This window comes from Pelodiscus sinensis, chromosome 24 (genome assembly GCF_052426305.1).
Source record: "Pelodiscus sinensis isolate ZL-2025 chromosome 24, ASM5242630v1, whole genome shotgun sequence".
Taxonomy (NCBI): Eukaryota; Metazoa; Chordata; order Testudines; family Trionychidae; genus Pelodiscus; species Pelodiscus sinensis.
In genome coordinates this window covers 161,404-188,052 of record NC_143075.1, presented here as the reverse complement: position 1 = coordinate 188,052, position 26,649 = coordinate 161,404, and the positions used below count along the sequence as shown (strand labels likewise).

The window sequence follows — 26,649 nt, the reverse complement described above, 5'->3', positions numbered from 1 at the left end:
AGATCCTGAGGAAATGCATCATAGAATACCCAAGGAGCTGATAGAGGAGGTATCTGAACTATAAGCTGTCATCTTTGAAAAGTCATGGAAGTTGGGAGAGATTACAGAAAACTGGAAAAGGGCAATGTGAAGGAGCAGCAGAGCCCCGCACTTGTAGCCCCTTCCCTCTGGGGGGAACAGGCGGCGGAGCGGCACAAGGCAGACACCACTGCCCCACACGGCCGAGGCGGAGCAGCAGAGTGATTGGGCAGCTCCGGGCAACAGATTCTGGCGCATGTGCTGGTGGTGGCGCGCGAGGGGCCGGACCAACTGGGGGTGCCGGGGAATGTCCCACCAACCCCAAGAATTGCCTCACCTGCTGCTTTGTGGTGGGATAGTCACGGATGGCCTGTACTTTGTCAATCAATGGTTTCACCCTTCCCCACCGTGTATCCTAAATAGGTTACTTCTTTTTTTTCCTAAGTGACATTTAGTCACATTTGCCATCAATCTGGCCTTCCCCAGGGCCCTTAGTACCTTTTCTAAGTGGGTTAGATGGTCTGCCAATCCTTTGCAATACACGATAATGTTATCAATGTATGCGGCTGCATACTCTTTGTGAGGCGCCAAGACCTGATTCATCAGTCGCTGGAACGTGGCGGCAGCCCCATATAGTCTGAAAGGCATCACTGTGAATTGGTATAACCCAAAGGGGTTTGGGAATGCTCTTTTCGCCTTGGCTATCGGTGACAACGGGATCCGTGGTGGGTGGTTCCCACCACTGGCTCAGCGGAGCGTTCTCCCCAAAATGCGCCGAGCCAGCCAGGGCTTTTCCTGCTCCCCGCGCTGGGTTGCTTCCTACCCTAGCTCCTTGGCCGGTGGCGGTCCTACCTGTAGATGCTAGTCTGGCAGCAGTAGCGGCATTGACAGGCCTGGTGCAGCGACCGCATCTGGGGGGCTGTACGGCGCAGCCAGAGTTGTGGTCGAGCTCAGCCTGGGGATGGTAGCAGCTGGCCGGCGTCTCTCGCTTCAGCTGCAGTGACTGTGGCTCGGGTGGTTGGGCTGTAGCTCCTTCTCCTTCAGAGGTCAGTCCCAACTGAGCTGCTCTGCAGGCTTTTATTCCTGGGCTGCACTGGGAGCATACCCAGCAGGCCTGCAGGGGAGGGGCATATGCCACCCAATAGGCATTCAGTGCAAGGTTGGCAGGCCCCATCACACAGGGGGAGATGACCAGACACCAGTCGACCTGGACGTCGGAGAGGGAGACTTCCTGCAGCAACAACAGTAGGACCCTACCCTGCAGGGAGCTTGGGAAGAGGCCAATGCCCTCAATGGGGAAAACAGGATGGAGTGACCTCAACGCTAAGGCCCACAATTTCAGGTATACTGCGACCGTGTGTACCGTGTAGTGGAGCCCAGAAAGGGCCTTGGGGAAGAGAGACAGTTATTGGTCCCAGGTCGGTACTGGAGGTGAGACCTACAGTTGGCCCATGCTAGCCCGTGGGCGGGCCACCTGGGGTGAGAAAAAACCCAGCAGCGGGTGCTGCAACAATTCTTCTGGCCCGGAGTTTACAAAGAAATTTGTGACTTTTGCAAGTCCTGCCCGGAATGCCAGCTGACCTCCCAGGATGGAGTCCTGAAAGCCCCTCGGTGCCCCTTCCCATAGTGGGTGTCCCTTTTAAGCAGATAGCTCTAGACTTTGTGGGGGCCCTGGAACAATCAGGGAGAGGTCACCGGTACATTCTAGTGGTACTTGATTATACAACCCAGTAGTACTTGATTATACAACCCAGTACCCCGAGGCTGTAACCTTGCGGAAGGCAGCGGCCCCGGTGATCGCAGACAAGCTAGTAAAAATATTTTTGCTAATGGGGTTGCCCCGGGAGTTATTAACGGACCAAGGAACTAATGTAACATAGAGGTTGATGACAGAACTTTGCCGCCTGTTGTGGGTTAAGACACTTAGAACCTCAATTTACCATCCCCACTCTGACAGGCTGGTCGAACGATTTAACAGTACTCTTAAGTCTATGTTGTGTAAATGCGTCCAGAAGGACCCTCCCAGGACTGGGATAAGCTACTTCTGGCCCTGTTGTTCGCTGTCCATGATGTATCCCAAGCGTCAGTAGGTTATTCACCCTTTGAACTAGTTTATGGATGACGGCTGTGGGGAATATTAGCCTTGATAAGAGGGTGGGAGGAGCAGGAGTCCCCCACTCAGGGCTCCGTGCAGTACATTTTACAACTAAGAAGCCGACTTCGGGCATTAGGGACTTTTGCTAAGGAGAATTTATTAAGCGCACAGGAGCGACAAGCCCAGCACTATAACCAAAATGCCAAGATGTGGCTATTTCAGCCAGGTGGCCAACTCCTGCTCCTATTACCCTCTGAGTCTAAATTGTTGGTCAGATGGCAAGGCCCGTACGAAGTCATTCGCCGAGTGGGGAAGGTGGACTATGAGGTGAAACTCTCCGGATGTCTAGGACATGCCCAGATATATCACGTGAACCTGCTCAAGAAGTGGAGACCCCAGAAAGGCTTGATGGTAGATCCCAACCCTCTGGAGGACTATTTGGGACCTTCCTGGGGGGAAATGACCGAATGGGAGGAGCCCCACGTAGGAGAGGAACTGTCCTCAGACCAGTGAGAAGAGATGAGGGCCCTACTCGGTGAGTATGCACTGGTCTTAACAAGTCAACTGGGGAGGCCCATGTTAGTGCAACACGAGAACCATACCAAACCTGGGAAGAAGGTTCGAGATGCCCTGAGCCCGTTTCCACAGAAGTCATGGGACATGGTTTGGGAAGAGAGACAGGGTATGTTGTGGTGGGGCGCAATCAAAGAATCTTACAGCAAGTGGCGGAGCCCCATAGTGCTCGTACCAAAACCTGACAGGACGCCGCGATTCTGTATTGATTTCTGAAAGGTCAACACGATTTCACGCTTTGATGCCTACCTGATGCCCTAGGTCGATGAACTGCTGGAGCAGCTAGGGCGCGCTCAGTACCTCTCTACTTTAGACCTCACCAAGGGGTATTGGCAGATACTCTTGGACCCTGAGGCCAAAGAGAAAACAGCCTTCGTGACCCCATTTGGCCTGTACCATTTTATCACCATGCCCTTCGGACTACACGTGGCTGCCGCTACCTTCCAGAGGCTGATGGATCAGATATTGCAACAACATCGAAGCTATGCCGCTGCTTACATAGACAATATCATCATATTTTAGCGCTATCTGGCCGGAGCACAAGAAGCATGTTGAGGCAGTGCTGTGGACCCTTAAGGAGGCAGGGTTGATTGCTAACCCCAAGAACTGTAAGTTTCAGCAAAAGGAGGTGATGTACTTAGGCTACATCATGGGGCGGGGACAGCTAAGACCACTCACTGACAAAGTAAGTGCCGTGCAGGACTACCCAACCACAAGCACCAAAAGGCAGGCGCACCAATACCTCGGGCTGGCAGGGTACTACCGCTGATTTGTGGCAAATTTTGCATCTCTACCAGCCCCCTTAATGGACATGACGCAGAAGGGGCAACCCCAGAAAGTTAAATGGACAGAAGCCAGCATAAGAGCTTTTCAGATGCTGAAGGATCAGTTGGTTAATGCACCCGTGTCAGTGCAGCCAGACTTCGCAAAACCTTTTATAGTCCAAACGGACACCTCGGAGTTGGGGTTGGGAGCAGTGTTGTCCCAGCAGATGGGGGAAGTGGAGCACTTGGTACTGTATGTAAGCAGGAAATTGTTCCCAAGAGAGTGTAATTATGCTATCATCAAGAAAGAAGCCCTGGCTGTAAAATGGGCTATTGAAATACTTCATTATTATCTTTAGGGGACCGCTTTGTCCTGGTCACAGACCATGCGACACTCCACTGGCATCAGACCATGAAAAGTATAAATCCCCGCCTAATCCAATGGTACCTTGCGCTACAGCCTTACTGCTTCGAAGTGACCCACTGGCCAGGGAAGACACATGGACTGGCTGTCATGCAGGGAGAAAGGCAAGAAAAGGGTGAAGTTAAGGGGGGAGGTGTGTGGCGGGGCAGCAGAGCCCTGTACTTGCAGCCTTTCCCCTCCCGGGGGGAACAGGCGATGGAGCAGCATGGGTCAGATGCCGCCGTCCTGTGTGGCTGAGGCGGGACAGCAGAGTGCCCCAAAGCAGGCCCAGCAGTGGGTGATTGGGGAGCTCCGGGCAACTGATTCCAATGCATGCGCTGGTAGTGGCGCATGAGGGGCTGGACCGACTGGGGGTGCTGAGGAACCAGATGCTGAGGGCGCCAAAACACGGGGCCGGCCGGGGAGGTGTTGCCATGCAGCACAGCACATCCCTCGCAGGTGGTGGGCAGGGTGACACGAGCGGGGGCGTACAGGATTGGACCGGGGCAGAAGCGTCACCTAAAAAAGAGTCACTGTGGCTTAACCACCATGTAAAAGAAGCAGTGAGAGACAAAAAGGCATCTTTCAAGAAATGGAAGTCCAATCCCAATGAGATAAATAGAAAGGAACATAAACACTGTCAAATTAAGTGTAAAAATGTAATAAGAAAAGCAAAAAAAGATTTTGAGGAACAGCTAGCCAAAAACTGAAAAAACAATAGCAAAATGTTTATTAAGTAATTAGAAGCAGGAAGTCTGCAAAAAACCAGTGGGTCCCCTAGACAATTGAGATACAAAAGGAGTAATCAAGGACGATAAAGTCATTGCGGAGAAGCTAAATGATTTCTTTGCATCAGTCTTCACAGCTGAGGATGTTGGGGAAATTCCCAAACCTGCACCGTCCTTTGTGGGAGATGAATCTGAGGAACTGTCCTGGACTGAAGTGTCATTAGAGGAGGTTTTGGAACAAATAGAAAAACTTAACGTTAACAAATCACTGGGACCAGATGGCATTCACTCAAGGGTTCTAAAAGAACTCAAATGGGAAATTGAAGAACTGTTAACTGTGGTTTTTAACCTATACTTTAAATCAGCTTCCGTACCTACTGACTGGAAGATAGCTAACGTGACATCAATATTTTAAAAGGGCTCTAGCGGTAATCCTGGCAATTACAGACCGGTAAGTCTAACGTTGGTACTGGGCAAATTAGTCGAAACAATAATTAAGAATACAATTGTTAGGCACATAGAAGAACATAATTTGTTGGACAAAAGTCAAAATGGTTGACAAGGGGGATCCAGTAGATATAGTATACTTAGATTTTCAGAAAGCCTTTGACAAAGTCCCTCACCGAAGTCTCTTGTGTAAATTACATTGTCATGGGATAAGAGGGAAGGTCCTTTCATGGATTGAGAACTGGTTAAAAGACAGGAAACAAAGGGTAGGAATAAATGTTAAATTTTCAGAATGGAGAGGGGTAACTAGTGGTGTCCTCCAAGGGTCAGTCCTAGGACCAGTCCTTTTCAACTTATTCGTAAATGATCTAGAGAGAGGGGTAAGCAGTGAGGTAGTAAAGTTTGCGGATGATAGTAAACTGTTCATGATAGTCAAGACAGAAGCAGACTATGAAGAACTTCAAAAAGGTCTCACAAAACAAAGTGATTGGGCAACAAAATGGCAAATGAAGTTGAATATGGATAAGTGTAAAGTAATGCATGTTGGAAAAAATAACCCCAACTATACATATAATATGATGGGAGCTAATTTGGCTACGACAAATCAGGAAAGAGATCTTGGAGTTATCGTAGATAGTTCTCTGAAACCTTCCACACAGTGTGCTGCGGCGGTTAAAAAGGCAAATAGGATGTTAGGAATTATTAAAAAAGGGATAGAAAATAAGACACAGAATATCTTACAGCCCCTGTATAAAACTATGGTACGCCCACATCTTGGCTACGTCTACACTGGCCCCTTTTCCGGAAGGGGCATGTAAATTTCACCAGTCATCGTAGGGAAATCCGTGGGGGATTTAAATATCCCCCGTGGCATTTAAATAAAAATGTCCGCCGCTTTTTTCCGGCTTTTAAAAAAGCCGGAAAAGAGCGTCTACACTGGCCCCGATCCTCCGGAAAAAGTGCCCTTTTCCGGAGGCTCTTATTCCTACTTCAAAGTAGGAATAAGAGAAAAAGGGCACTTTTTCCGGAGGATCGGGGCCAGTGTAGACGCTCTTTTCCGGCTTTTTTAAAAGCCGGAAAAAAGCGGCGGACATTTTTATTTAAATGCCGCGGGGGATATTTAAATCCCCCGCGGATTTCCCTACGACGACTGGTGAAATTTACATGCCCCTTCCGGAAAAGGGGCCAGTGTAGATGAGCCCCTTGAGTACTGTGTACAGATGTGGTCTCCTCACCTCAAAGTTATTTTGGCCTTGGAAAGGGTTCAGAAAAGGGCAACTAAAATGATTAGGCATTTGGAACAGGTCCCATATGAAGAGAGGTTAAAGTGACTGGGACTTTTCAGTTTGGAAAAGAAGAGACTGAGGGGGGATATGATAGAGGTCTATAAAATCATGAGTGGTGTGGAGAGGGTGAATAAAGAAAAGTTATTTATTAGTTTCCATAATACAAGGACTAGAGGACACCAAATTAAATTAATGAGTAGCAAGTTTAAAACTAATAAGCGAAATTTCTTCTTCACACAGCACATAGTCAATCTGTGGAACTCCTTGCCAGAGGAGGCTAGAACTATAACAGAGTTAGCTGCAGTTGCACAGGAGCCAAGCAAACAGAGCTGTAAACAGGGGAGTTTGAGTGGGAGTTCTGTTGGAGGAGAAGGGCAGTGTGCTGGGAGAGAAGCTGAGACCTGATTAGGGGGCGGGGCTTCACTGATTAGGGGTCCTATAAAGGTAGCCTTCTAGTCAGGAAGCGGCATAGATAGCTGCAGCGGCACAGGAACCAGCAAACAGAGCTGTAAACAGGGGAGTTTGAGTGGGAGTTTATAAAGGGAGTTCGGATTGTGGGACTTGTTTGGGGTTTGTTTTTGCTGTGGAGGGGGTGTTTTGGTTTGTTTTTGTGTTCACCGGACAAATAGGATTTTAGTGAGAAAGTAGATAAAACACAGAGGCAGCAGTGGCCATGGCCCAAGTAGTAGAGAACACAAGGATGATAATTGGATGTGGTAGCTGCAGTATGTACATGATTCTGGAGGGGTACCTGAAAGGAGTTCTGTTTGTATGAAATGCCGCCTGATCGAGCTGACGGAAGAAAAGATCCGAGGACTGGAGATGCAGGTGGAAACTCTGGTCGAGTTTAGAAGGGGGTTTGAGCAGATGATGGAGCAAAGGCATGACATGGCTGAAGGGGAAAGTTTAGATATGCAGATGGAAGCAGGATCAAAGGCCTCAGAGGGGGGACTGCTGGGAGAAGAAAATGGACAGTGGAAGCATGTGACTCAGAGAACCAGGCAGAGGAAAAGATGGGTCAGTGAAGGAAAAATAGAGCTCAAGAACAGGTATGTGGAGCTGGAAAATGAAGAAGGGGTACAGCAGGTAGATAATGAAGATGGAAAGGTGAGGAAGAAGAGAAGAGAAGAGTGGCTAGTTCCATAGATAAAGGGGAAGACTTAATGGAGACAACACCAATAATGAGCGTTAGGAGGATACAGGATGGGTTAAAGAAGATTACAAGGGAAAATAGAAATGGCAAGGACTTGCAGCCAGAGGAAGCTAGAGATAGACCAGAGAATTTCACTGTCACTAGGAAAAGGCAGGTCCATGTGATTGGGGACTCCTTATTGAGAATAGATAGACTTATAACCAGAGCTGATCCAGAGAATAGAAGGGTGTGTTGTCTGCCAGGTGCTAAGATACGAGATGTGGAACTGAGGTTGAAGAGGATTATTAAGGGAGCAGGAAGGAATCCATTGATCATCCTTCATGTAGGAACAAATGATACGGCTAGATTCTCGCTGGAATGAATTAAGGGAGACTATGCTAGGCTGGGGAGGATGCTCAAAGAAATTGAGGCTCAGGTGATCTTTAGTGGGATTCTGCCTGTTCCTAGAGAAGGGCAACTAAGATGTGACAGGATTATGATGATCAATAGATGGCTTAGGCAGTGGTGCTATAAGGAGGGCTTTGGGATGTATGGTCACTGGGAGGCATTTATGGACAGAGGACTGTTCTCTAGGGATGGACTTCACCTAAGTAGGGAGGGAAATAGCCTTCTAGGATGGAGGCTGGCTCAACTGATTAAGAGAGCTTTAAACTAGGAATTTGGGGGAGACGGTTGGGAGATGTCCAGGTAATCTCTACGCCAGATTGTAACACTGAGAGGGAGGAAAACAAAGTAAGAAAGGATATAGCTGAGGGTAGGAGAATGAACATGAGGAAGGGTGGGGAGGTATAACATCCGTGCCAAATTGGGTAAAGAATGTGAATGAGGCCAAACAGCAAAAATTAAGATGTTTGTACACCAATGCGAGGAGCCTAGGTAACAAAAAGGAGGAACTAGAGCTATTGGTCCAGGAAGTGAAACCAGATATTATAGGAATAACAGAAACATGGTGGAATACTAGGCATGACTGGAGTACAGGTATTGAAGGGTATGTGCTGTTTAGGAAAGTTAGAAATAAGAGTAAACGTGGTGGAGTCGCATTGTATATCAAAGAGGAGGTGGATTGTAAAGAAATAAAAAGTGATGGAATGGAGAAGACAGAGTCTGTTTTGGCAAAAATCACATTGGGAAAGAAAACTATCAGATCCTCCCCTGGGATAGTGCTTGGGGTGTGTTATAGACCACCAGGATCCAATTTGGACATGGATAGAGACCTCTTTAATGTTTTTAATGAAGTAAATACTCATGGAAACTGCATAATCATGGGAGATTTCAACTTTCCAGATATAGACTGGAGAACAAGTGCTAGTAATAATAATAGGGCTCAGATTTTCCTAGATGTTATAGCTGATGAATTCCTTCATCAAGTAGTTGCTGAACCAACAAGGGGGGATGCTATTTTAGATTTGGTTTTGGTGCGTAGCGAGGACCTCATAGATGAAATGGTTTTAGGAGACAACCTTGGCTCAAGTGATCATGAGCTAATTCAGTTCAAATTAAATGGAAGGATAAACCAAAATAAATCTGAGACTAGGGTTTTTTATTTCAAAAGGGCTAACTTTAATAAATTAAGTAAATTAGTTACGGTAGTTGATTGGACTAAAGAAATTATGGACCTTAAAGTGGAGAAGGCCTGGAATTATTTTAAGTTAAAGTTGCAGAAGCTGTCAGAAGCCTGTATCCCTAGAAAAGGGAAAAAATTTATAGGCAGGTGTGTTAGACCAAGCTGGATGAGCAAGCATCTCAGAGAGGTGATTAAGAAAAAGCAGAAAGCATATAAGGAGTGGAAAATGGGAGGAATCAGTAAAGAAAGCTACCTTATTGAGGTTAGAGCATGTAGGGACAAAGTGAGAAAGGCTAAAAGTCAGATAGAGTTGGACCTTGCAAAGGGAATTAAAACCAAAAGTAAAAGGTTTTATAGCCATATAAATAAGAAAAAAACAAATAATAGAATCATAGAATCATAGGACTGGAAGGGACCTCGAGAGGTCATTGAGTCCAGCCCCCCCACCCTCAAGGCAGGACCAAGCTCCGTCTACACCATCCCTGACAGATGTCTATCTAACCTGTTCTTAAATATCTCCAGAGAGGGAGATTCCACCACCTCCTTTGGCAATTTATTCCAATATTTGACCACCCTGACAATTAGGAATTTTTTCCTAATGTCCAATCTAAACCTCCCTTGCTGCACTTTAAGCCCATTACTCCTTGTCCTGTCCTCAGAAACCAAGAGGAACAAATTTTCTCCTTCCTCCTTGTGACACCCTTTTAGATATTTGAAAAACAAAAAAAGAAGAAGTAGGACCGCTAATTACTGAGGATGGAGTGGAGGTTAAGGATAATCTAGGAATGGCCCAATATCTAAACAAATACTTTGCTTCAGTCTTTAATGAGGCTAATGAAGAGCTCAGGAATAATGGTAACATAGGACTAAGGATATGGAGGTAGATATTACCATATCCGAGGTAAAAGCCAAACTTGAACAGCTTAATGGGAGTAAATCGGGGGGCCCAGATAATCTTCATCCAAGAATATTAAAGGAACTGGCACATGAACTTGCAAGTCCATTAGCAAAAATTTTTAATAAATCTCTAAACTCGGGTTGTACCATTTGACTGGAGAATTGCTAATATAGTTCCGATTTTTAAGAAAGGGAAAAAAAGCGACCCGGGTAACTACAGGCCTGTTAGTTTGACATCTGTAGTATGTAAGATCCTGGAAAAATTTTTGAAGGAGAAAGTAGTTAGAGACATTGAGGCTAATGGCAATTGGGACAAATTACAACATGGTTTTACAAAAGGTAGATCGTGCCAAACCAACCTGATCTCCTTTTTTGAGAAAGTAACAGATTTTTTAGATAAAGGAAATGAAGTGGATCTAATCTACCTCGACTTTAGTAAGGCATTTGATACAGTACCACATGGGGAATTATTGGTTAAATTGGAAAAGATAGGGATTAATATGAAAGTTGAGAGGTGGATAAACAACTAGTTAAGGCGGAGACTACAGCGGGTCATAATTTAACTACTAAAATGCATACCAACAGAAGATGGTTATATTGGCTACTTTTTTGTTTTGGCTCCCATCCGTGGGCTGTGTCCTGAACCCCATGTAAACCCAAACTGCACGCATGTGCCCCACATGCTGAGTAGCTCTGATCTAACTCAGTGCTTGGTCCTGCCATGAGGGCAGGGGACAGGACTTGATAACCTCTCAAAGTCCCTGCCAGTTCGAGGATTCTAATGCTGACACTGCCCCGCTCTCCCTTCTCTGGGGCTGCCAGGTGCACCGCTTCTTCCTCTCAGGGAGCAACCACACACTGCCTACTGCCACACTGCTCAGGTGAGGCCCTCCCAGCTTGCTGGTCACCCTCCCTGGGGCCTGTGGGGAAGCTCTTAGTGCCGGGAAGCACCATGGCTCCATCTCAGCAGTCCCTGCTGGCTACCGTAGTGCGCAGCCGAAAACCGCTCGAGTCCACCCCGCAGGGACCAGCTCGTGCGCTCTGGGCCAGGGCCCCTCGACCAGGCTCCCGCCCCGCGGGTGGCTGCTGCAGGTGCCAAGAGGCCCGCCAGGAGGGGCGCGGCGCTTTGCTGCGGGCCAGGCAACCAGCGACTTGCTCGCTCCGCTCCGCTCCCGGCCGGCGCGTGCGGGGCGGTTCCCGGGGGCCGCGGCCCTGCGGGGTGGATGGAGGCGCGTTCAGTGCCGGCAGCGGCGCTCTGCGGAGTCGCGTGACGTCACCGCCTCCCCAGCCAGGAGCCGGCGCCTTGTCCTGGCAGGTCGGAGCCGGCCCCGCCACCCCAGATGCGCCTGCAGCTGTGACCGCAGGTAACGGGCTGCGCCCGGGACCCCTCGCTCCCTGGTCTCCCACCGCGCGGCGGGCTGCAGATCCCGGGGCTGGGGCAACACCTAGTGCGTCAGCTGGCTCCTCGGGCCCCTGCAGAGGAGCTCTCCTGCCGCGGGAAGCCCGGGGAGAATGAGCCGTCGGAGCCCAGAGTGCCCGGGCCCGGGCTTTGGGGTACAGGGGAGTGGCCGTTGCTGTGAGGGGTTCACAAGGGCTCGTGTGATTTTTGTTCTTTTCTGCTTCGTCTGGTTCGTGTTAGTGAGTAGGGTCACCCGGCTCTGAATTGCCTTCCTGACAATAGAAAGGGTGACCGTGGATTTTACTAGCAAACTGTTTATTCAGTCATTGACTTTGATCAACAAACCTTGTATTACAGAGCATTTGGTGAAAGCATGAAGAACCCTTGTACATCTTAGACAAGGTGTGGGGAAATAGTCTATAGCATAGATTTGCAATTCAGATCATGTTTCACACAACCAACAAAAAAAAGCAGTCTGGGCAAATCTGCTGTAGACTCATTTGCCTTTGCCTCCCCCCTGAGAATGATGGTTTCTCTGCATTTCCATTGCTATGTTATTAAAAGATTTATTTCCTCTCTGAAACTAGAAGAATAGCAGAATTTTCAGACAATTGCACAGAATTCTACACTAACATGTTCATGTGAAATTAATATAAGTTGCACAGTCAGTATTTTGAAATTAATCTCCAATTCTTGGTCCAAGAGAGAAGTTTCTTTTCCCAATTTTTTTTAAAATCCCTTTTTGGTTAACTGTATTTAACCAAGAGCCTGTGTATATAATGTACGCAAATAAATCCTTCGGAACCATGGCATGGTTCTAAAGGTAAATTGTACATGCTACATTTGTAGCACTGTTGCAAAAAATCATAAAAATTAAAAGTGAAATGGAGTTAAGAGTTCTATACTGCTTGCTTTTCAATATAGAGAGAGGTTTATTCCTCAGATTGTTTCGTTCCTGAAAAGATAACACTCAATTTGCTATCTTAGCTAAGTCTGTGATTTAGTGAAGGGTCCCTGTGCAGAAAAAGCTGAGATGAAACTTGAGGGATACACAATATTAGTAGTGGTGTTCAGTCTCACCAAACCCCATAAGTAAAGGATACTTTAATTGAAAAGTGCTGAATCCCAGAATATTTCCTACTTTTGCAGAACCTCTCATTCCAAATGATTTCAAAGTGCATTATGTATATTTGAATTATTTACAGGAATCACTTCACTGAAATGCAGTCACTAGGGATGTAAAATCCCATTTACTTAGTACACCATTAAATGTTAAGTTTAACCCATTAACTGATTAACAGGGGTGGGGGAGGAAGCTACTCTTGCCCAGCTTGGCTGGATTCCATCTCCCTCCAGCCCTCACTAGTTAACCATAACCAGTAAGCATCACCCATTCAGGGTGATGCTTATTACTTAACTGGTTAATCATTCACATCCCTAGCAGTCACATTTGGATTGTCAATTTCTGTGTACAGAGCAACAGCATGCAAGAGTTCAGAACCAACAAGTGAATGAACAAATGAGAAGCAAAAACAAAAAACCTCACAGACTGAGAAACAAAAAGACATTCCCCTTGCATATCAGAGCTCAGGGGAGCCCAGGCTAGTAGATTTCAGTGCTAATTTTAATATTTGGGGTTCATAAAGAAACTTCTGAAGAGAAAAGCGACCACTTATGGAATGCCCAATTTACATCAAGTTGCAAGCCATTTGATAACAATGGACTGATCATAGAATCATAGAGCTGGAAGAGACCTGAGGAGGTCCACAAGTCCAGCCCCCTGCCCAAGGCAAGACCAATCCCAACTAAATCAACCCAGCCAGGACTTTGTCAAGCCGAGTCTTAAAAACCTTTAGGGATGGAGATTCCACCCCCTCCCTAGGGAACCCATCCCAGTGCTTCACCACCCTCCTAGTGAAATAGTTTTTCCTAATATCCAACCTAGAGCTCCTCCACTGTGACTTGAGCCCATTGCTCCTTGTTCTGCCACCTGTCACTACTGAGAACAGCCTTTTTCCATTCTCTTTGGAACCTCCCTTCAGGAAGTTGAAGGCTGCTCTCAAATCCCCCCTCACTCTTCGCTTCTGCAAACTAAACAGACCCAGAACTGGACACAACACTCCAGATGTGGCCTCACCAGAGCTGAATAAAGGGGAATAATCACTTCTCTAGATCTGCTGGCAATGCTCCTCCTAATGCAACTTAATATGCCATTAACCTTCTTGGCTACAAGGGCACACTGCTGACTCATACCCATCTTCTCATCCGCTGGAATCCCCAGGTTCTTTTCTGCAGAACTACTACTTGGCCAGTTGATCCCCAGCCTGTAACAGTGGTTGGGATTCTTCCATCCCAAGTGCAGGACTTTACACTTGTCCTTATTAAACCTCATCAGATTTCTTTTGGCTCAATCCTCTAATCTGTCTAAGTCACTCTGAACTCTATCCTTGCCCTCCAGCATATCTACCTCTCCCCCTAGCTCAGTGTCCTCTGCAAACTTGCTGTGGGTGTAATCCATCCCCTCATCCAGGTCATTTAATAAAGATATTGAACAAAACTGGTTCTAGAACCGATCCTTGGGGCACTCCGCTAGAAACCGACTGCCAACCAGACATCGAGATGTTGATCACTACCCATTGGGCCCGACAGTCTAGCCAGCTTTCTATCCCTCTTACAGTACATTTATCTGATCTATTCTCCCTTAACTTGCTGACAAGAATAATGTGGGAGACGGTATCAAAAGCTTTGCTAAAGTCAAGGTATGTCACATTCACTGACTTTCCCATGTCCACAGAGCCAGTTACCTCATCAGAAAAACTAATCAGATTGGTCAGGCACGACTTGCCCTTTGTGAATCCAAGTTGACTATTCCTGATCACTTCCCCCTCTTCCAAGTGCTTCAAAATGGATTCCTTGAGGATCCCCTCCATGATTTTTCTGGGTACTGAGTTAAACTGACTGGTCTGTAGTTCCCTGGATTGTCCTTCTTCCTTTTTTTTTTTTTTTTTTTTTTTTAAATGGGCCCTCCATTTGCCTTTTTCCAATCATCTGGGATCTCTCCTGATCTCCATGAATTTTCAAGGATAATGGCCAAAGGCTCTACAATGACATTTACCAACTACCTCAGTACCCTCAGATGCATTAAATCCGGACCCATGGATTTGTGTTTGTTTAGCTTTTCTAAATAGTTCCTAACCTGTTCTTTCCCCACCAAGGGCTGGCTACCGCCTTCCCATGCGTGTTGCCTAGGGCATTAGTCTGGGAGCTGACCTTCTCTGTGAAGACAGAGGCAAAGAAAGCATTGAGTACTTCAGCTTTCCCCACATCATCTGTCACTAGGTTACCTCCCTCATCCAGTAAAGGCCCCACGCCCTCTCTGATCACCCTCTTATTGCTAACATGCCTGTAGAAACCTTTCTTGATGGTCAACATAAGCACAATTACTCTGAAGGGTAAATGGTTGTCAACCCCAGAATTAAAACCTAAATCGCCTTTTTCCCAGGTTATAAGACCTTGGTAATGATTCCATCTCCAAATATAGGCATTCCACAGTCAGGATGCGAGCGTGGGCTGGGAGTTGAGCTTTGTATCAGTATTCGATTGTGACAGGTAGTTAGAGGGCAATGCTAATGATGTTAGCCAAAAGCTATAAAAACAAAAACATCATTAGCACTAAAATTAGTGCACATATTTCCTTTCCCATGGTACCTTCCTATTAAAGCCAAAGAGCTCAAAGATCCTGGTTTGGTTGTTTTTGTTTTGTTTTCTTTTCAGATGTTCAAACTGTGACACTACTCCCCATATTCCTCCCAGAAACAGTGTTCTAACATGATTATGGAATTGATAAGTTTTGGGCAAGATAAGGCATGTACCAAATATGATTATCCTATTGTATCATATGCAGGGCTTGAAAAATCCACTCGCCCGTGGCAAGTAGATATTACCAGCTGGCGAGCTGTGATGGCGGGGGCTGCCCTGCGGTGGCAAGGGTGACCCCCCACACTCTAATGGTGCCGACCCCCGTGCTGCATGGGGAGCACGGCATTCTGACAGTGGTCTGCACCGCTTGCTCTCGTGCGGCTGTGCAGTTGAGCGGCATGCAGGAAGGACGAGTCCTGGGAAGCTGTGGCAGGGCCATACGTGGGCATAGGGCGGGGCCAGAGTGTGCGTGCATCCCTGATGTCAGGGGGAGAGGTGCCGGTGCAAGAGAGCGTCGCATTGAAAAGGGGCGTAGAGGAGAGAGGAGGGAGGCAGAGGAGACAGAGGAGAGTAACGGAGGGAGACGGGAGAACAGAGGAGTGAGCTAGAAGACGGCGGAAGGTGGAGAAGTGAAGGGTGAGAGCGTGGAGAGAGGAGGGAGACGGAGGAGGTCAGAGAAGGCAGGAGGGAGACAGGGAGTGGAGCACAGAGCAGAGCATGGGGGCAGAGGACGTGAAAGGAGAAGCGGCGGTAGGAAGCAGCCTAGGTCGGGGCTCCTTAAGAGTGCGGCCAGACTGGTGAGAATACCCCACCAGTCAGACAGAGTCTGGACGGAGTGTGTCCTTAGGGCCCTGGGCTGGGGCCCATGAGAGAGGATGGGCCCGGGCCCCCTACCTCCGCCCCCTCCCCTTCGGAGGGGCTGAGAGCGGACAACTGACCTTTGAGACGCCTTGGGGACAACCGAGTGTAGCTCATCGTAGGGGAGACTAGAGGTCGGCTGGCAGCCAAGGAGGGATGCTCCCGTTCCTCCTTCTCTCAGTCTGGATGGTCGTGGCGCCCTCCTTGGCTGCCGGCCGACCTCTAGTCTCCCCTGGGACGAGCTACACTCAGTTGTCCCCAAGGTATCTCAATTGTCTGCTCTCAGCCCCTCCTAAGGGGGGGCGGAGGTAGGGGGGCCCGGGCCCACCCTCTCTCATGGGCCCCAGCCCCGCAAACTGGAAGGCAGAAGGGAGGGAAGGGGTGGGAGAGGAAGGGGCTTGTGCTGAGGGGAGGGGGGCAGGTCAGGAGAAGAAAGGGGAAGGCACCAAGAGACAGGGTGCAGGAGAGACAAATGCCAGGGGGCCAAGTGAAGACAATAAAGAAAAGGGCAGGAGGGGAGGTGTCAGTGGGAGGGGGACAGGGTGATGCTGGGAGAGGAGAGGGTAAGGGCATTGGGGGCTAGAGGGGAAGGTGCTGGGAGAAGGCTTGAAAGAAGGGGTGGGCATGAGGAAGGCTGGGATGGAGCAAGTCATGTGTGAGGGCACAGAGGCATGAGGGGAACGGGGCAGAGGGTGGTGAGGGGATGGGCATCAGGGAAAAAGAGGGCAAAGGGGGCAGAGGCAGTGAGGGAAGGGGAAGGCATCAAGAGGGTGCAGGGCTAAGGGAAGATGCAGGTGCCAGAGGATTCTGGGGGTGAAGCAGAAGGGCAGACACCTTCAGGGGAGGGACCAGCACCAGAGGAGAGAGGCAGGGCAGGTGTGTAGAGGGAAGTGTTAGAAGAAGGGATGAGGAGGGGTAGCTCACATGATCAGAGTGGGGCTACTGGAGGAGTGGACACAGGGGGCAGAGAAGGGCTGGTGGAGGGGAGCAGGTTGCAGGAAGGCTGAGAGCAGTGAGAAGGTCGGGAGTCGGGACAGCAGAGGAAGGTGAGGAGTTGGGGGGCAGCAGGCACCAGGGGAGCTGATGGAGCAAGGGGAGGAGACATGGCAGTAGAAAGAAAGGCTATGTCTAGACTACATGCCTCTGACGACAGAGGCATGTAGATGAGGCTACCAGGCATAGGAAAATGAAGCGGCAATTTAAATAATCGCCGCTTCATTTAAATTTACATGGCTGCCGCACTGAGCCGACAAACAGCTGATCAGCTGTTTGTCGGCTCAGTGCTGTAGTCTGGATGCGCAGCTGTTGACATCAAAGGCATTTGTCGACCACCCAGGTATGCCTCCTGGGATGAGGTTTACCTGGGTGGTCGACAAATGCCTTTGATGTCGACACCCGCACGTCCAGACTACAGCGCTGAGCCAACAAACAGCTGATCAGCTGTTTGTCGGCTCAGCGCGGCAGCCATGTAAATTTAAATGAAGCGGCGATTATTTAAATCGCCGCTTCATTTTCCTATGCCTGGTAGCCTAATCTACATGCCTCTGTCGTCAGAGGCATGTAGTCTAGACGTAGCCAAAAGGTAGAGGTTTATAAAATATTTATTAATAACTTGGGTGCCACAGTGGCACATCCAAACAAGCCACATGAACTCAGTACTGGTGCACAACACAAAATTCATCCTGCTCATGGGAGGAAACGCTTAGGGTATATCTACACTGGTGGCTTCTTGTGCAAGAAGTCTTGCATAAGAACACATCCACATAGCCATGTGCGAGCTGTGCTTTTGCACAAGAGCATCCATGGCAGTTTGGACACTCTTGCGCAAAAAAGCTCTGCTGGCCATTTTAGCCATAGGGGTTTCTTGCGCAAGAAATCCCTGCCGAACATCCACACTGCCCTCTCACACCTGTTAGAAAAGTGCATAGCTCTTGCGCAAACTGCCTTCTCTTACCACGCCATACAGTAAATTCCTTGCACAAGAGTAGGCGGGCAGTGTGGATGCTTTGCGGGTGCTTGTGCAAGAACGGCTGTACTTGTGCAAGAAGCCGCAAGTGTAGACATAGCCTTAGAGGGAACACTTCCCCCACCCTCTCTGCCCCCGAGTTAATGTCACACACATTGGGTTAATGCAATTGCAGGATAGTTGCACGGGGGAGGGATGATGGGGGCCAAACTAATCCCTATTGGTGGGAAAAGTCCTACGAGAGGGGTGACACAGACTCATAGGCTACGTCTAGACTGGCATAATTTTCCACAAATGCTTTTAACTGAAACGTTTTTCTGTTAAAAGCATTTGTGGAAAAGAGTGTCTAGATTGGCACGGACGCTTTTCCGCAAAAGCACTAGACGCGGTTTTGCGCAAGAAAGCCCCGATTGCCATTTTCGCCATCGGGCCTTTTTTGCACAAAACAGTTGTTAGCTGTCTACACTGGCCCTCTTGCGCAAAACCATTTCCGGAAAAGGGCTTTTGCCCAAATGGGAACGTCAAAGCATTTGCGCAAGAAGCACTGATTTCAGACAGTAGAACATCAGTGCTTTTGCGCAAAAATCAAGCAGCCAGTGTAGACAGCTGGTAAGTTTTTGCGCAAAAGCGGGCGCTTTTGAGGAAAAACTTGCCAGTCTAGATGCAGCCATAGACTTTAAGGTCGGAAGGGACCATTATGATCATCTAGTCTGACCCCCTACACAATGCAGGCCACAGAATCTCACCCACCTCTTCCTAGAATAATCCTCTCACCTATATCTCAGATACTGAAGCCTTCAAATAGTTGCAGAGAATCCTCCAGCTGTGATCTGTGCCCCATGCTACAGAGGAAGGCGAAAAACCTCCAGGGCCTCTGCCAATCTACCCTGGAGGAAAATTCCTTCCCGACCCGAAATATGGCGATCAGCTAAACCCTGAGCATGTGGGCAAGACTCACCAGCCAGACACCCAGAAAGTTCTCTATCGCAACTCCTATCATCCCTCCATTGACCTATTTCCCACTGATAATGAATGGTCAATTAGTTACCAAGATCATGTTATCTCATCAACCATCCCCTTCATAAAACCATCTAGTTTAATCTTGAAGCCAGATAGATCTTTTGCCCCCACTACTTCCCTTGGAAGGCCGTTCCAGAACCTCACTCCTCTAATGGTTAGAAACCTTCGTCTAATCTCAAGTCTAAACTTCCTACTAGCCAGCTTATATCCATTTGTTCTTGTGTCCACATTGGTATTAAGCTTAAATAATTCCTCTCCCTCCCTGGTATTTATCCCTCTAATATAGTTAAACAGTGCAATCATGTCCCCCCTCAGCCTTCTTTTGCTTAAGGTAAACAAGCCAAGTTCCTTGAGTCTCTTTTTCTAAGACAGGTTTTCCATTCCTCGGATCCTCCTAGTGGCCCTTCTTTGTACCTGTTCCAGTTTGAATTCATCCTTCTTAAAAATGGGAGACCAGAACTGGACACAGTATTTCAAATGGGGTCTCTCAAATGCCTTCTATAATGGCACTAACACTTCCTTATCCCTACTGGAAATACCTCGCCTAATACATCCCAAGACTGTATTAGCCTTTTTCATGGCCATGTCACAGAGGCGGCTCATAGTCATTCTATAATCAACCAGGACTCCGAGGTCCTTCTCCTCCTCCGTCACTTCCAACTGATGTGTCCCCAGCTTATAACTAAAATTCTTGTTATTAATCCCTAAATGCATAACCTTACACTTCTCACTATTAAATTTCATCCTATTGTTATCACTCCAATTTACAAGGTCATCCAGATCTTCCTGTATGATATCTCGATCCTTTTCTGAATTGGCAATACCTCCCAACTTTGTGTCATCTGCAGATTTTATCAGGACACTTCCACTTTTGGTGCCAAGGTCAGCTATTAAAAAGATTAAATAAAATTGGCCCCAAAACTGATCCCTGAGGAACTCCGCTAGTAACCTTCCTCCAACCTGACAGTTCACCATTCAGTATGACCCACTGTAGTCTCCCCTTTAACCAGTGGCTTATCCACCTCTCAACTTTCATATTAATCCCTTTCTTTTCCAATTTAACCAATAATTTCCCATGTAGTACTGTATCAAATGCCTTACTAAAGTCGAGGTAGATTAGATCCACTTCATTTCCTTTATCTAAAAAATCTGTTACTTTCTCAAAGAAGGAGATCAGGTTGGTTTGGCACGATCTACCTTTTGTAAAACCATGTTGTAATTTGTCCCAATTGCCATTAACCTCAATGTCTCTAACTACTTTCTCCTTCAAAAATTTTTCCAAGACCTTGCATAGTACAGATGTCAAACTAACAGGCCTGTAGTTACCCGGGTCGCTTTTTTCCCCTTTCTTAAATATCGGAACTATATTAGCAATTCTCCAGTCAAATGGTACAACCCGAGTTTAGAGATTTATTAAAAAATTTTGCTAATGGACTTGCAAGTTCATGTGCCAGTTCCTTTAATATTCTTGGATGAAGATTATCTGGGCCCCCCGATTTACTCCCATTAAGCTGTTCAAGTTTGGCTTTTACCTCGGATATGGTAATATCTACCTCCATATCCTTAGTCCTATGTTACCATTATTCCTGAGCTCTTCATTAGCCTCATTAAAGACTGAAGCAAAGTATTTGTTTAGATATTGGGCCATTCCTAGATTATCCTTAACCTCCACTCCATCCTTAGTAATTAGCAGTCCTACTTCTTCTTCTTTTGTTTTTGTTTTTTCCTATTTATATGGCTATAAAACCTTTTACTATTGGTTTTAATTCCCTTTGCAAGGTCCAACTCTACCTAACTTTTAGCCTCTCTCACTTTGTCCCTACATGCTCGAACCTCAATAAGGTAGCTTTCTTTACTAATCCCTCCCATCTTCCACTCCTTATATGCTTTCTGCTTTTTCTTAATCACCTCTTTGAGATGCTTGTTCTAACACACCTACCTATGAATTTTTTCCCTTTTCTTGGGATACAGGCTTCTGACAGCTTCTGCAACTTTAACTTAAAATAAGCCCAGGCTTCCTCCACCTCAAGATCCATAATTTCTTTAGTTTAATCAACTTCCCTAACTAATTTCCTTAATTTATTAAAATTAGCCCTCTTGAAATAAAAAACCCTCGTCTCAGATTTATTTTTGTGTATCCTTCCATGTAATTTGAACTGAATTAGCTCATGATCACTCGAGCCAAGGTTGTCCCTACAACCATGACACCTTTTACTTCTGATCATGTGTCCATCTTGCCCCGAGCGTGTTATCTCCAGAAGCCTGATTAATGGGGGCCAGAGGCGTGGTTAATGGGGGCAAAGGGGTGTGGCTAATGGGGCACCACCAAAAATTATACAAAAATGCCGCCCCTGGCAGGGTGTTGCGGTGGGGTAGGCTTAAGGTTGCAGGATCCAAGCAGTGCTTACCTGAAGCAGGCTCTGGCAGCAGAGGTCCATCTCCCCTCTGATTCCCATGCAAAGGCTAGACCATGCAGCTCTGTTGCTGCCCTGGCTGTAGGCACAAGACCTGTAGCTTCCTTTGGCCTTGGTTCCCAGCCAATGGGAGCTGCAGAGCTGGCGCTCAGGGCAGGGGTAGTGTGCAGAGTCCTTGGTCTGCCCCTGCTTCTAGGAGCCGTGCAGAGTGGAGCAAGGCAAGCTCCCAACCCTGCTTCCAAGCTGAAGAACCAGAGCAGGGGAAGCTCCTAACCCAGCTCCCTGGCAAGCACCAGCTTAAAATGTTGGATGGGCCAGATGCAGCCTGTGGGCTGTAGTTTGTCAGCCCCTGCAATAGCTGTTTCTGGAGAACAATAGGTCTTGGGAGATGCTAATCTCCCAGGTTTCTGAGTGCAGCTGGCCTTCAAGAAACTGCCATCTACTTAAAGCAACATTTAGCATGAAAAATTACTGCTTGTTTCCAGTTTTCTTAGTATCTAAGCTTAAATTGTGTTTTGATTTTATTTGCTGGGTAATCTTTTATCTGTTTTCTATCACTAATAATCACCTAAAATCTATCTTTTGTAGTTAATAAACTTGTTTTTGTCTTCTCTAAAACCAATGTGTGGATTTCATAGCTGGGGAGAGAAAAGCGTGCAACTCTTCCTCCCCAATGATGGAGGGTTCCGGTCATGAGCGAATGCTGTACAGTTCTGAGCAGGGCAACACTTTTAGGTTACACACTCCAAAGGGTGTGTGGACTTGAGTGCTGGGCAATTTCTTGGCTGAAGCGTTGCCATACAAAGCTGATTTCAGTGTCTGTGCGGGTCCTTACCTCTATGTGCTGTAGAAGGCTTATGGGTACCTGGCTCAGCAGCAGAGTGTAAGGGAGCCTTGGTTGGTGGAACAGGCAGGCTGTGGTACCCCGGTATATCAGATAGCACCCCAAAAGGAAGAGTAACTCATCACACAACCACAGAGTAGATGATATTTTGTCATTATTCCCTAGCAAAATCAGGTTATACAGGCAGTCCCCGGGTTACGTACAAGATAGGGACTGTAGGTTTGTTCTTAAGTTGAATCTGTATGTAAGTCGGAACTGGCGTCCAGATTCAGCCGCTGCTGAAACTGATCAGCGGCTGATTCCAGGAAGCCCGGGGCAGGGGCATCCTGTAGTCAGCCACTGGTCAGTTTCAGCAGCGGCTGACTTGGGGACACCTGGGGCAGAGCAGCTTGGGTGCTGCTGGGTTGGTCCAGTAGCGCCGCCGCTCCTCGGCGCTACTGGACCAACCCAGCAGCACCCAAGCTGCTCTGCCCCAGGTGTCCTGATTCAGCCGCTGCTGAAACTGACCAGCAGTGGCTGAATCAGGACACCTGGGGCAGAGCAGCTGGGGTGCTGCCGGGTTGGTCCAGTAGCACCCAGAGCGGCGCTACGGGACCAACCGGCAGCGCTCCAGCTGCTGTACCACAGGTGTCCGGAGCAAAGCCGCAGAGCACGGGGGCAGCGGGACAGCCCAAACACGCCGTGGCTGTCCTGCTGCCCTCGGGCTCCGCGGCTTTGCTCTGCTTTGCTCCCCGTCTCCCTGGTCTGCAGACCAGGGGGACGGGGAGCAAAGCCGCGGAACACACGGGCAGCGGACAGCCCAGATGCGTCTGGGCTGTCCGCTGCCCACGTGCTCCGCTGCTTTGCTTCCTCTCCCTGGTCTGCTGGAGACCAGGGAGACGGGCCCCGTTCATAACTGCGGATCCGACATAAGTCGGATCCGCGTAACTCGGGGACTGCCTGTACATAGGAAGTTGTTTGTTTATGGGATCTGTAGGGAGTGATACCAAAGAGATGACATGCAAGGAGGATGTTGACTTTTAGTTACATCACCAGGGCTGAGGGAAATAGAAAAGTTTGGCAAGTTATTTTTGGTAGCTTGCTTAGTCCAGGGCATAGAACGTGAATTTAGTCAATGGGTTATGTAGGAGCCACCAAAACATGCCAGCAGTGAAGTTGACAGGCTCTGCTGGCCCTTGGGCAACATGGGCGTAGGGAGGGCTCCCAGAAAAGGCATGTCTGAGTGTAGCTGGCTCTCAGGGCTAGGGATTTTAGTGTGTAAGTGAATAGTGATGTAACTACATCAATTTTAGCAGTTACATGACTATTGGATAGTCCCCTGGGGCGGGGATAGCAGCCAGTGCTCTCGGGCCCCACTCCCAGGGAGCCCCCTGTCACCCTATACTGCTGCCACCGTATCAGAGGCGGCAGCATCGAGGGGCAGGCAGGAACCAGTCCAGGAGGGGAGCCAGTTTAAAAACCCGCTCCCTGCGCAGACCAACTACCTGCCACTCAGTGCTGCTGCCTCTGCTACAGAGGCAACAGGGTGGGGTGTCAGCAGCTGAGGGGGAAATCTCATTCCCCTGGGGTACAGAGCCCCCAGAAGGGTCCGAGGCCGGAGGTCAAATCAAATCAGTGAAGCAGGAGAGAAATCTAGAAGGGAAAACTTTATTATGCATGCATGCAGGCTGGCAGCTGTAGCAGTCAGCCCTGAGTTACAGGTTTTTTGATCCTTTATACAGAATGCTTAGACAGTACAGTTGTGGATTGTTATTCTTTAACATATCAAAGTCTCAGCAGAAGTACTCTGAGACTTCTGTTCACCCCAGGAGTGCTAGAAGTAAGTTTTACAAAACAAAGGCACATGAGAATGTGGAGTGAGTGGTCTTACAAGGCAAACTGTGACAAAGATAAGAGTATACATGATAATTTGTGACAGACTAGGAGTCTCCATGAAGTTGAGAGAGGCATTTGTAAGGGTCTTTGATTAGAGTTAATTTGATTTCACTCTGATACAGGGAGAGAGGTCTGGAAAACGTTTAACCCTTACAGCAGTTTTCTTTTAGAGAGTTTTGATTTCCTCCAGTGTCCCCCCTTAGACACAATTGGAGTTATTTGATTTTCCCCACAATTCCCCCCTTTAATACTCCTAGTGGAGTATTACTCATAGTTTATCCTGGACATTCTTAGGTATTCTTCTTCTGCTAGGATGCTTAGCCCATCCCCATCTCCCAAATTTTCCGTCCTCAATACCTCTCTGGTTTGGTTGTGAGCAGATCTTTGGGATTTGTGATTGCACTGTCTCAAAGTACCTTTGGTGCAGGTAATGCAACAGTTAATGAGTTTCAAAACATAAGGGAAACATAGTCCCTGATGGATGTAATGCTTGAATTAGGGGAATTCCTGAGGCAATTAGATTTTTATGCCAAATCTGCCTGTTTTCCCCATGACTATGTATTCCTGGTACAGCGTTATCATTCTGGGCATCTACCCACTCCCGCTCTCCTGTAGAGTACTGCTGGTCCACAGGGAGGCAGGAGTTGTGATAAACTGTAATGGTAAAAGGCCTTCAGAGCCTGTTATAAGCTGTTCACATATCCAACAGTCACTTGCATTGGTGAGGGACACAATCTTCTGCAGGGCTTCCCGATAAGGGTGGGGAAAGTTATATACTAAGGCTATTCTGACTACTAAAAGAAGGAAAACAATCCCCATCTTATTATAGTATCTTAAGTCTCTAAAGTAGAAGGATAATAATATAGTAATTAGCTAGCAACTAGCAAAGCAGTCTCTTTAACTAAGCTTAATCAGTTAGTATTGTTTGGCTTGCCTCTGCAGGCACTCTTTGAGATTTTGTAGTCTCCTAGTTCACTCAATACTGGAATGGATCCCCCTTTGTGAGAGCTATGGGGCGCCAGGCTCACCTGAAGGTCTTTGCTGGTACAGTCCTACCTCTCAGGTTGTATCTTGAAGCTCCTGGTGGAGGCCAGTTTGGTGACAGTCTGGTTTGAGAGTCTGCCGCCTCGGTCCGCTGAACCTCGTCCTCAGGTGATTCCTCCGGGGAGGGGTCCTGGGTGACGGGGTCAATCAGCTCTGTTGGATCTGCAGTTCGGCGTACATGACTTGCGTGGATCCACGAAGGGCGCTCCTTCACCTTTACTGCTGTGTGGGTGATGAGCAGCACTTGGAACGGTCCTTCCCACCGGGCTGCCAAGCAATTCTTTCTGCGATGTTCCTTCACGAACACGTAGTCGCCTGGTTGGATGTTGTGGCACGGTACATCAGTAGGTACTCGGAGGGCTTCCTTCACCTGAAGGTGCAAGCTAGAAGCAAGCTTATTTAGTTGGATAACATAGTCAGGGAGTTGAACTCCTCACTTAGGCTTTTTACAATTCTTGGGGGAGAGAGCCCCACTGCCATGGGTCGGCCAAAGACTATTTCATAAGGTGTGAGATTGTGTTTTCTGTTGGGTGTATTTCTAAGATGCATTAGTACTAAAAGTAGGGCCTCTGGCCACTTCAGTCCAGTGTCAGCGCAGACCTTTCCTAACCGTCGTTTTATGTCTAGGTTTCTTCTTTCCGTGTGGCCGCTAGCCTGTGGGTGGTATGGGGTATGGAACTGATGAGAGATATTTAAAGCCTTGCAGATGGCCATCATAAGGGATGCAGTAAAGTGGCTCCCTCTGTCAGAATCAATTCGTAAGGGTATTCCAAACCTAGGAATGATTTCAGTTAGTAACTTCTTTGCTACAGTCACAGCATCTGCTTTTCTGCAAGGAACACTTTCAATCCAGCCACTAAACAAGCATACTATAACAAGACAATACTGATAGTTCATACACTTGGGAAGCTCAATAAAGTCTACTTGCAAAAATTGAAATGGTCCTTCTGGCCATGGGGTGGCACTTGTAGCTGTTTTTTCTCCTCCTGCAACATTAAACTGCTTACAAATCACACATGAATTAGATACCCTTGCAGCTTCTAGGTGCACGCCTGGGGCGTACCTGGGGCCATCAATTTTGGGGCCTGATGGGGGGGGAAGGTCAACAAATATCCCTTCCTCTCTACAGAGAAGGTTTGCACCCAATTTACACAACAAGTCACGTCCCATAAGGTTTACAGGAGAACAGGGAGATAATAGGAAGGAATGTTCAGTTGACAAAGGTCCAATAGTTACAGATGTGGTTTCTGAAACTGGGTGGGGAATACACTGACCCCCTATTCCCACAGCATGAATCACAGAAGGAGATTTTTGAAGAGAGGTTTCAGACTGTCTTAAAGTAGAAAGGGTAGCTCCAGTGTCAACTAGAAACTTGTGGGGTTGCCCGGTCACAGTTATTGAGACAAAAGGTTCAGGAACTTGGGGGGACGTCTGCAAAGGTAATGTGAGGACCTCACGGCATAATCAATAATTACTGGAATGAATTTGATCATTGCTAAAGTGGTTAACACATGGGTTAGTCTGTGGACGCAGGCCTTGGCTGCTTGGAGGATCAGGCCAGGGAGTAGCAGCAGGATTGAGCTGGTTCTGGTTATGCCAGAG

At 47.8% G+C, this 26,649-nt stretch overlaps 1 protein-coding gene across 5 annotated transcripts in view; it reads left to right on the top strand.

Annotated features, from left to right (window-relative positions):
- Nucleotides 1-26,649, top strand: part of SLC45A1 (solute carrier family 45 member 1) — a 319,990-nt gene that overhangs the window by 259,378 nt on the left and 33,963 nt on the right. Inside the window, exon 1 of one of the 5 annotated variants that reach the window (XM_089773096.1) lies at nucleotides 10,934-11,292. The exons of 3 other annotated variants lie outside the window; for them this stretch is intronic. The gene's annotated coding sequence lies outside the window, so the exon portion shown is untranslated. Of the gene's footprint in view, nucleotides 1-10,933; nucleotides 11,293-26,649 lie in introns of those variants that run through there. One more of the 5 variants, XM_075906382.2, reaches the window with a different exon arrangement.